Below are 9,873 nucleotides of genomic sequence, written 5' to 3' on the forward strand. Positions count from 1 at the left end.
AAAAATGTTTCGTGAAGATAGAGCAAAAAAATTAAGTGTTGCAGAAAGAGGGTCTGTAGTATCATTAGCCCTAGCCGGGAATTCTATAAATCAAATTTCCCGACAATTAGGCTGCAGTAGGGCTACCGTAGTGTTATGGAAAAATCGTTTTTCTGAGACGGAATACGTAAAACGTAAGAGGGGTCGGGAAGGCCAAGAAAAACCACCGCTGTGGAAGATCAACGGCTCTTTGCTGCTGTTCGCAATAAGACAATTACAACGGCTAGTGAAATTGCAGGTAATTTTAGTAATTAAATAGGTTGCAACTTGTGCTCTGCCCCGATTGCCTGCAACCCGGGTAACTATCGGGTGATACTGGCGCGACACAATATGCGGTTTTGCACCAATATTACCCGATAGTTACTCCAGTTGCAGGTAACCGGGGCAGAGCACAACTTGCAACCCATTTAATTTAAACATTTTGTAATATTTCCCTATCGCAGACGCCGCATCGGTAAACATTAGTAGGCAAACCGTGATCCGCAGAATAAAGGAGATAAATCTCCATCCTAGGCGTGCGGCAAGAAAATTTTCTTTGACGGAGAGGCATGCGGAAAACCGGCTTCAATTTGCGCTTCACTACCGCGATTACCCTGCTGAATGGTGGGGCAATGTCATTTACAGCGACGAAAAGACTTTCGGGTACCGTAATATAGTTTACTTATCTATTTAAGACATATTTTTTCGGTAACCATAGCCCCGTTTTGTTTATTTTATCCATTTTGCCATTTGAACCCTTTTCCGAGAAGTTTTTTTTAATGCGAGGCTATTAGAAATATATTTAAGCTCTTGGTCTTAGGTCTGACGAGTGCGGCCGGTCTTTTGCGTGTAGACCAAATGGAACGAGGTTCGATCGCGAACATATTTAAGTCCACGACAGCAGCGGAAGAAAAACCGTCCCCGTTTGGGCGTGCTTTTCTGCCATCGCTGGGGCCGGTCCATTTTAAAAAATTAATGGCCGGTTTGTGAAAGAAAAGTATATCGAAATTCTGGAAAACGAACTCCTTCCGTGGGTTCGCCAACATTATGGCGAACAACAAGTTCGTTTTGTTCGGGACAAATCCCCTATCCACACGGCCCGAATCATTACCCAATGGTTTCGGGAGCATCCCCAAATTGAATTGTTGCCGTGGCCTTCTATGGGAGCCGACATGAACTCCATAGAAAATGTGTGGGGTGATATCGTCAAAGATTTTGACTGCCGGCAGGCCAGCACAGCGGACGACGTTTTCCATCAAGCCCGGGAAACTTGGTTGCGTTATAACGCGCGGGCAGACTACTGGCAGGCACTGTCCAATTCTATGCCAAAGCGGTTAAACTTAGTCGTTGAGGCCAATGGTTTTTGGACGAAATATTAAAAATAAAAAATAGCAATGTTAATTTTTGTTACGAAATAAAAAATTAAACTACAAAATTATGTCTTTTTATTTCCCATAGTGCGCTAAAACCAATAACTTGTTACCATAGAGACGAGACTTCCCATCCCGAAGTCTGTCTCTCGTAGCCTACTACAAATACAATTTGTAGTAGATTTTGTTGCTGACTCCGTGCCGAGTAGCAACAGAAAGAGGATGATGATGAGTGATGATGGATGAAAATGGAGATGAGAGATGATAACAAACAAACGCTTTATTTCTTTGGATAAACCCTCGATTTGTGTAAGACGGGAACAAAAAAGAAAACTGAGCCACAACGAGGTGAAAAATGAGGCTAGGCAGAGACACGAGTCTGGATTGAAAAAAAAAGGTGAGGCGAAAAAAGAGACAACTTAACTGGGTGGTTACTTTACTGATACTACCCCTTTCACTAGAAAGGGGTAAAACGAAAACTTAAAAAAGCACAATGAACGTTTAGGCCCGTGCCCCCTACAGCCCTGCCCGTGAGGGCATCACCGTAGGTGACAGCGGGACCCACCGTGATAACAGGTGCATAAACAAGAACAAATTACCGGCGACACTTCTGACGTCACACAAAAACAAAAAAGGAAACCAAAGAATCCGAATTCTTCCATTTGCATCTGGAGATGGCCCCTCCTAATGCGTTGGCAAATTAGAGTATGCTTTTCTTGGTGCACACAGGATCTGGTGATGGTCGTGTGTGTCACATAGCGTACAACGTCAGGGATGGGGGCAGTCTGCGGTCTTTGTGTGCCCGGCGACGGCGGTCGGGACGAAGCAGCCAAAACACCGTCGCTGGGCAAACAGGAGCTCCAATTTGTCCTTGTTTGTGAGGAGCATGAACTCCTCACACTCCGTGGTCTTCTTCCTGCAAGGGGTTGGTCCCAACACGTGGGACATCAAAAAACACAGGATGATAGGGGTGTGAAGAGGGACCACAAACGTAGGACGTGTTGGGGTGGCGACCGGCGTGGCTGGTGGAACGTCAATCTCCAACTCCCGAACTTTGCGTACGAGAGACCCGATGAGTTTACTCATCGAGTTCTCTCGCTCAGTTCGGAAGTGGACGCGCACATTGTCCAGATCTTCGGAGTACTTGGCGATCTCTTTGTCGATCTCGAGGATGGCCAGCTGGCAAGAGTACACCTTATCCACTAATTCCTTTTTTGCACGCACTAAGTTGTCCACTGTGTCCTTGAGGTTAACCACACACTCCTCCTCCCTTTCCCGACTTTATTTAACTAGTTTCTTTACCGATGCGGGCGATGGAGGTGGATAATCGGCCATGTTGAACGTTAAACGTGGAAGTCACAAGCGCACACTCACTATAAGAAGTTGGGTCGAATGAATGCTGTCTGCTAGCCTAATAGGTTGAACAGTTTCCAGTTTTTTTGTGTTATTAAACAGCAACCGACCTGACTTTGCCCTTTGCCCTATATTTGAACTTGAATATAGGTGGCGTTGAGTTTCGTGACTTGTCCACCAGAGTTTAAGTTGCGATTTTCTATGTTGTTTACATTTGTGTGTTGTCATGGTGATTTTACTTGTTACATCTACATTTTGTTTTTACAAGGGGAGCTAGTAATTGTAGCTCCATTACAATCAGTATTTACACTTTACAATACTGAAATTGAATTTTACGCTGTTGAAGGTTCCATTTTTTCTTCCTTTGTGTAAATTTGTTGTTCTTTGGCGGGTACCATGATACATAATTTGGCCACCGGCCAAATACATGGTTTCGGATGATTGGGAAGTTTTACTTACCACTCGAACAACATTATCCGTTGAACTGGGGATAACTTCCAACACTTTACCCATCGGCCATTGCCCACGCAAAGTATTTTGGTTCGATTACAAGCACTAGATCCCCCACGGTGACGTTAGGCCTATTTTCTTGCCATTTTCTCCTTTCGGTTATTTGTGGAACGTATTCACGTAGCCATCTATTCCAGAAATGTTGGAGTATAGCTTGGCTTTGCAGGTACTGTTTGTTGGTTACGTTCATGTCTTCCACGTCGGCCAATTGCAGGGGCACGTATGGACGAGCTCCACCGTGTAGGAAGTGATTGGGCGTTAATGGATCCGGGTCTTCTGGATCCATACTCAGATGAGTTAACGGCCGGGCGTTTAACAAGGCTGCCACTTCAGCGATTACGGTTCGTAGCACTTGGTCCGTAACTAGGCAATTACCAATGCTGGTTTTCATTGCCCGTTTGCAAGACTTTACGATTCTCTCCCAAACGCCACCAAAGTGAGGTCCATGGGGAGGAGAAAAGTGCCACTCAATTTGTTGGCAAGCCATTAACGTCTGGAGCTCTTCGTGTTTATGAGTTCTTCTAACGCTTGCCGTAACTCCTGCTCGGCGGCAACAAAGTTAGTTCCATTGTCACTGTAAACGACCTTCGGTTTTCCACGTAGGCTAACAAAACGGGAGAAGCAAAATAAGAACTCCTCCATACTGAGCCCGTTGGCCACTTCCAGGTAAACTGCTCGTGTGGTGAAGCACGTGAATAGGCTGACCCAACGTTTTTCATGCCTTCGTCCTCTTCCACCAACTCTAACCGTTAAAGGACCAAAGTAGTCGATCCCTGTGTACGTGAACGGAGGCAGATGGGGTGTTAAACGATGTATTGGTAGTGAAGCCATCAACGGAGGGTTAGGTTTCGCCGACGTCCGCTTGCAAGGCCAGCAGTTGTTGATGACCGATTTTACCACTTTGCGTCCGGAAAGTATCCAAAAGCTTGAACGTACGTCTGTCAGCAATCTTTCGGTCTTGACGTGCATGTGTCTAACGTGGTGATCCCAGATTATCCTTTTCGTTACAAGTTGAGATGCTGGTAGAAGTATGGGGTGCTTGGCTGCATAGTCGATCGGCGCTTGAAGTATACGTCCGCCAATTCGCATCTGTCCAGCTTCATCCAAGAAGGGCTGGAAGGTGCCAAGTTTTGATCTGAGTGGTAATTCCATATTCTTGCGAAGGGCGTAGACTTCCTCAGCAAAGGCCAATTCTTGCGCTCGTACGATGCATTTTGTCAGCGATGTTACCATTTCTTCTGCTGTCAGCTCTCCGACAATGGGTTTTTCATCACGAAGTTTTGCTCTGGCGTTGTTGGTAAATCTTCTACTCCAGGCTAGCACCCGTTGAATCTTCACCAGGCTGGAAAAACGTGCTACGCATCGGTCGATGACGTGATTCTCGTCTTCCGTTTTAACCACTGAGACGCGGATTACGTTTACATCCCGTTCTTCTGGCTCCGTAATATCTTCCCATGTGTACCACTTTGAGGGGTCTAGGTTCAGGAACGGAGGTCCTCGGTGGAAATGGGCCAATTCGTCGACGTCCTTTGGGTCAATACCCCTACTACAAAGGTCTGCCGGGTTTGAATCTCCGGCAACATGACGCCATTGTCGACGAGACGTGTTTCGGAGTATCTTTCCGATGCGGTTGTTGACGAAGACTTCAAATCGGCACGTCTTCGAGTGGATCCACCGCAGCAGTGTTCGCGAGTCTGTGTGGAAAGTTACTTGTCTCAAATCAATTTCTAGTTTACGACAAATCGTGAGAGCAATGTTGAGGCCTTCTACTGCCGCCTGTTTCTCCAAATGGGGAATCGTGAGACCTTTTACCGGTGTGACGTGCGTTTTCGACATGACGAATGACACGTTGACGGAATGGTCTTCAAATACAGTGCGGAAGTAGGCTACTGCTCCGAATCCTTTGGAGCTTGCATCCGTGAAGACGTGGAGGCACTGTTGAGTCCAACGTCCTCGTTTGAAACGGAAGCATCTCGGTACTGAGAGCGACTCCAAATTTTCCAGATGACCGTACCAGCAATAGAAACGTTGACTCAATGTTTCCGGTACCACGTCGTTCCAACCGATCCGTTCTTCGTTGGTCCAGATGTCTTGGAGTAAAGACTTCATCACGAAGATAACTGGTGCAACCAGCCCTAACGGGTCGTAGACGCTAGAGATGATGCTTAGGAAGGCCCGCTTCGTGAGTGTCACGTTGTTTAGCGGCTTTCGAATCTTGAAAGTCAGCATATCTCTTTCGCTGTCCCACATTACTCCCAGCGTTCTTTCGACGGGAAGTTTCTCCAAGTCCAGATCTAGAGTTGGTGACGCAAGGCCAAACTCTCGTAACGCAGCTATCACCGTTCTCGATGACGACGTCCATTTAGTCAAATTGAAACCGCCTAACTGGAGAAGGGACCTCATTTGGCGGGACCGTTTGATGACCTCGTCTTCGGAGTCGAATGAGTCGAGATAATTGTCTACGTAGAAATTATGTCGAACGCTATCGGCTACGTCTGGAAACTGGCTGCGGTAGTCGTCGGCTGTCCTGTTGAGGGCGAAGATGCAGCTCGTCGGGGATGAGATAGCTCCAAATACGTGTACCGTCATCTGGTACGTTAACGGAGCTGAATTACTGCCAGGCGTCCGGTAGAGAAATCGGAGGGCTGCCTGGTCTGCTTCCGGGACTTTCACTTGGTGAAACATTTTCTCAATGTCCGCTCCGACTGGTACGAGGTTACGGCGGAAACGGATGAGCACACCAAGCAGGCTAACGAGTAAGTTAGGGCCTCGGAGCAGGTTTTGATTATCGATGTGCCACCAAACTCAGCAGCTCCATCGATTACGACACGAACTTTGGTCGATGAGCTGGAAGGGCTCACAACCCCGTGGTGTGGCAGGTACCACGTCTTTGATGTCTCCGTCTGGGCTTCTTGGGTCGTTAGGAGCCGGGCGTGTTTTAACCCGATGTACTCCTTGACTACTGTATCGTACTTATGAGCAAACTCTTCGTCCCGATGAAAACGTCGTTCGAGAGCGTAGAGCCTCTTCAATGCAGCTAACCGATTGTTTAGGAGACTTACTTCGTCGGTTTTCCACATTAAACCGACTTGGTACTGGTTACCGATACGTTTTACGGACGATTCTAGAATGCGTTTTCCGCGTAGATCATCCTCAGATAGAACGGGTGGTTCTATTTCTACTTCACTGGCCTCAAGTTGCCAGAATTTCTTTACCAGCTCGTTTAGGTCTTCGGAACGTTCCTCGATGGCCAGATGAGCGATGAACGGGCGTCCGTCTTGTGGTGGACCTGTTTGTCCACCCAGACACCAACCAAACGGCGTCTTGAAGGCGATGGGCCCAGTCGTTCCAGCCGGCGGCTTGATGGAAGCTACATGATCGTGGGCCTCTGCGACGTCGATTCCTATCAGCACGGTAACGTCCTCTTGTTGCACGGTCGGGACGTCAATACCACGTAGGTGTTTCCATGACTCCAACTGTCGAGGGTCGATCGGCGAATTCGGCGTCACCTTAAAATTGTCGACGGCGTAAGCGTGTTTGACTTCAAACTGGCTGTTACCATCACGAGACGTTAGGGTGAAGTTTACTACGGAAGCCGTAACGTTAGACATGGCTCCATCATACGAGACGACGTTGATGCGTTTTGATGGCCCAACGAGTCCCAACTTTCTTACTAAATCGCTCCGAATCAGCGTGGTGTCGCTTCCGCTATCAAGGAAACCGAGAGTGTCGACCCACGTTTTGCCAACTCCAACACGAACAGGTACGATCTTGAAACGTACACGTCGTTTTACTGTTTCCAGATGAGTCAAGGTCCCAAGGAAAGCTGTCGAAGGTGTCGCTGATGGAGCAGTCGGATCCGTTAGCCTCCTCAATGGGATGAATTCGGATCCGTGAAGCAAGGTGTGGTGTCGGTTTCCAGTACAATCAGCGACAGTACAGCTGACGTCCCTGGGACATTCCTTGCGTTCGTGTTTTCCCGTAAGACATAACAGACATCTTCCGGACTTGAATACCTTCTCAGCCCTTTTCGTGGGCGTGAGAGACATGAAGACGTTACAAGTTGAGAGATGGTGGCTCCTGCCATTACATACAAAGCATTTCCATCTTTCCGTCTTCTCGGCTGGCATCTACCCCGATGTTGGTCCGCTCCTTGGAGGCATGGTTGCTGAAGATGTTGGCGCCGCTACTTTCGAACCTTCCATCGTCGCTACGTGTCCAATGGTCGACGTGTGTGGGAAGTTGGGTCTCTTGGCGGGCTTCCTTTCGTCGAACTTTACACCTTTGGACGTCGACGTGGGTAGGGACTCGAATACATTTTTTCCATGTTGCTTGCTCATGGATTTTAACGTCACCCAGTCGTCTAAGTCTAGAACATTTAGTTCTACTCCTGTCTTTTTGCGTTTCTCGTTCCACTTATCCTTGAGGTAGGGCGTAAGTTTTGCTTCAAGGGCCATCAACGTTGTACGGCTGTGCAGCTCATGAGCATACTTCGACTTGGAGAGCGTAGCTACTGCACCATGAAGACGGTTTGCGAAAGTCTTGAGGCTGGCAGCATCTAAGGTCTTTAATGGCAGTACCTGTAGAAGGTCGTCGAGGTAGGTCTGATCCATAATTTCCGTGCGACCGTACACCGCGTCCAAACGTTCCCACACCACGGAGTACATCGTTCCATCGGTGAGACATTCGCCGATTTCGTTTCGTACCTCTTCGGCTAGCAACTCCTCCAACATGAAAAGAAGTACCGGAGAATCTTCGTACTCTTCATACAAGGCCTGGAATTTAGCCTTAAATCGCGCGTAGTTCTTCGGGTTGCCGTCAAATGGCTGGATCTTGAAGTTGGGAGGTTGTAGTCGGCTGCAACAGCTGCTGTGAGGACGATTTCCTTGACTGTGGGGGTGAGAACGTTCGGAGTGTTCATCTTCGTCGTGATCCGTAGGGTTGCAACGGGACGTCATCGTGGCCATCGCACCTCGCCGCGGGTCTCGTGGAGATGCATCGGCGGCGACCAATCTTCTGCGATGACGGACAGCATCCTCCATCGTACGTATGGGTGACAGGGCTGGAACATCTTGACGTGCTTGTAAGACTAATGATCGCTCAGGAAGTCGTTGAGCTTGAATCGTTCGAGGTTGAACTTTCATCTCGTCTACTTCCGTTCGAAGGTCTTCGATTTTAGCTGACAATTCCACCTTAACCGCGTCAATTTTCTGATCCAAACCGTCCAACGTGTGGTGTGCTTCCAGTACTAACGTGTTGTTGGCCGCGATATCTTTGGACGTGATCCTTGAACTGTCAATGAGCTTACTAAGTTGTTCGCTCATACTAAGGAGTATGCTTGTTGAGGGTTTCTGTGATGGAAGTTGTATTTGCTTCCATCTGGGCCTTTGCCGTTTCCAACTTCAATTCTAGCTTTAGCATCTGTTCTTCTTTCTCCAACTCCCCTTGGGTTGATTGTTGGAGAAGGCTGGCTGGTTTATTGTTGGTACGCCTTTTTCCAGATAGCGTGGTACTACAGATGATGTCCGAAGCTGATGTCCCAATCGAGCTGACGGACTGACTTGAGGAAGTGGCGTAGCGACTTGCGAATTTGATGACTTCGACGTGATCGGTTTCGAAGCCTACTTCCCACTTGTCACATGCTTGACGTTGCTGCTCAGTGAGGTCGGATATACTTTCTGTATATTGGTGGTGAATTGATTTGACTTCGTCGTAAATACGAATCAATTCGTCACGCCATGCTGCTACTTGCAATTTCTTCAATCTGATGGCTCCCATCTTGTGGTCTTCCACAGCCTTTCTGAGTTGCGTGTTAACTTCGTGTGGGCCGCCTTTCTCTTCCCACGTTTCTTCTTGAGATCGTTTTCGGGAAGTAATGGCCGTTCACTCTTCTGCCGTTCAGGTTTCGATGCGTCTACCATTGGGTTCGGACCGTGTTCCCAAATGTGGCCAATTTCCATATTTTTGGCTTTGGGTGCGGCTTCACTCATGACGTAGAAACGTTATTTCCGGCTGATAAAATCACACGTTAACGGATGTCGATGATTCACGTAGATACACCGATCTTCTTGTCAGATGGCAAACGCGTGGTGGACAGGTGGGTGCCTTTAGGCTGGCGTAAACGTCTGCCAAAGGTTTACAGGGAGAATACCCGACAATTTTGCAATCAAGCGAGGGTTTTTACTGACGAGGACTGGAAAATGCACATGTTCGGCAAATCCCGAGTTTCGGCACCATTTGTTGCTGACTCCGTGCCGAGTAGCAACAGAGAGAGGATGATGATGAGTGATGATGGATGAAAATGGAGATGAGAGATGATAACAAACAAACGCTTTATTTCTTTGGATAAACCCTCCATTTGAGTAAGACGGGAACAAAAAAGAAAACTGAGACACAACGAGGTGAAAAATGAGGCTAGGCAGAGACACGAGTCTGGATTGAAAAAAAAGGTGAGACGAAAAAGGAGACAACTTATCTGGGTGGTTACTTTACTGATACTACCCCTTTCACTAGAAAGGGGTAAAACGAAAACTTAAAAAAGCACAATGAACGTTTAGGCCCGTGCCCCCTACAGCCCTTCCCGTGAGGGCAGCACCGTAGGTGACAGATTTGTAAAAATTTT

This window comes from Daphnia carinata, chromosome 8 (assembly GCF_022539665.2).
Source record: "Daphnia carinata strain CSIRO-1 chromosome 8, CSIRO_AGI_Dcar_HiC_V3, whole genome shotgun sequence".
NCBI lineage: Eukaryota > Metazoa > Arthropoda > Branchiopoda > Diplostraca > Daphniidae > Daphnia > Daphnia carinata.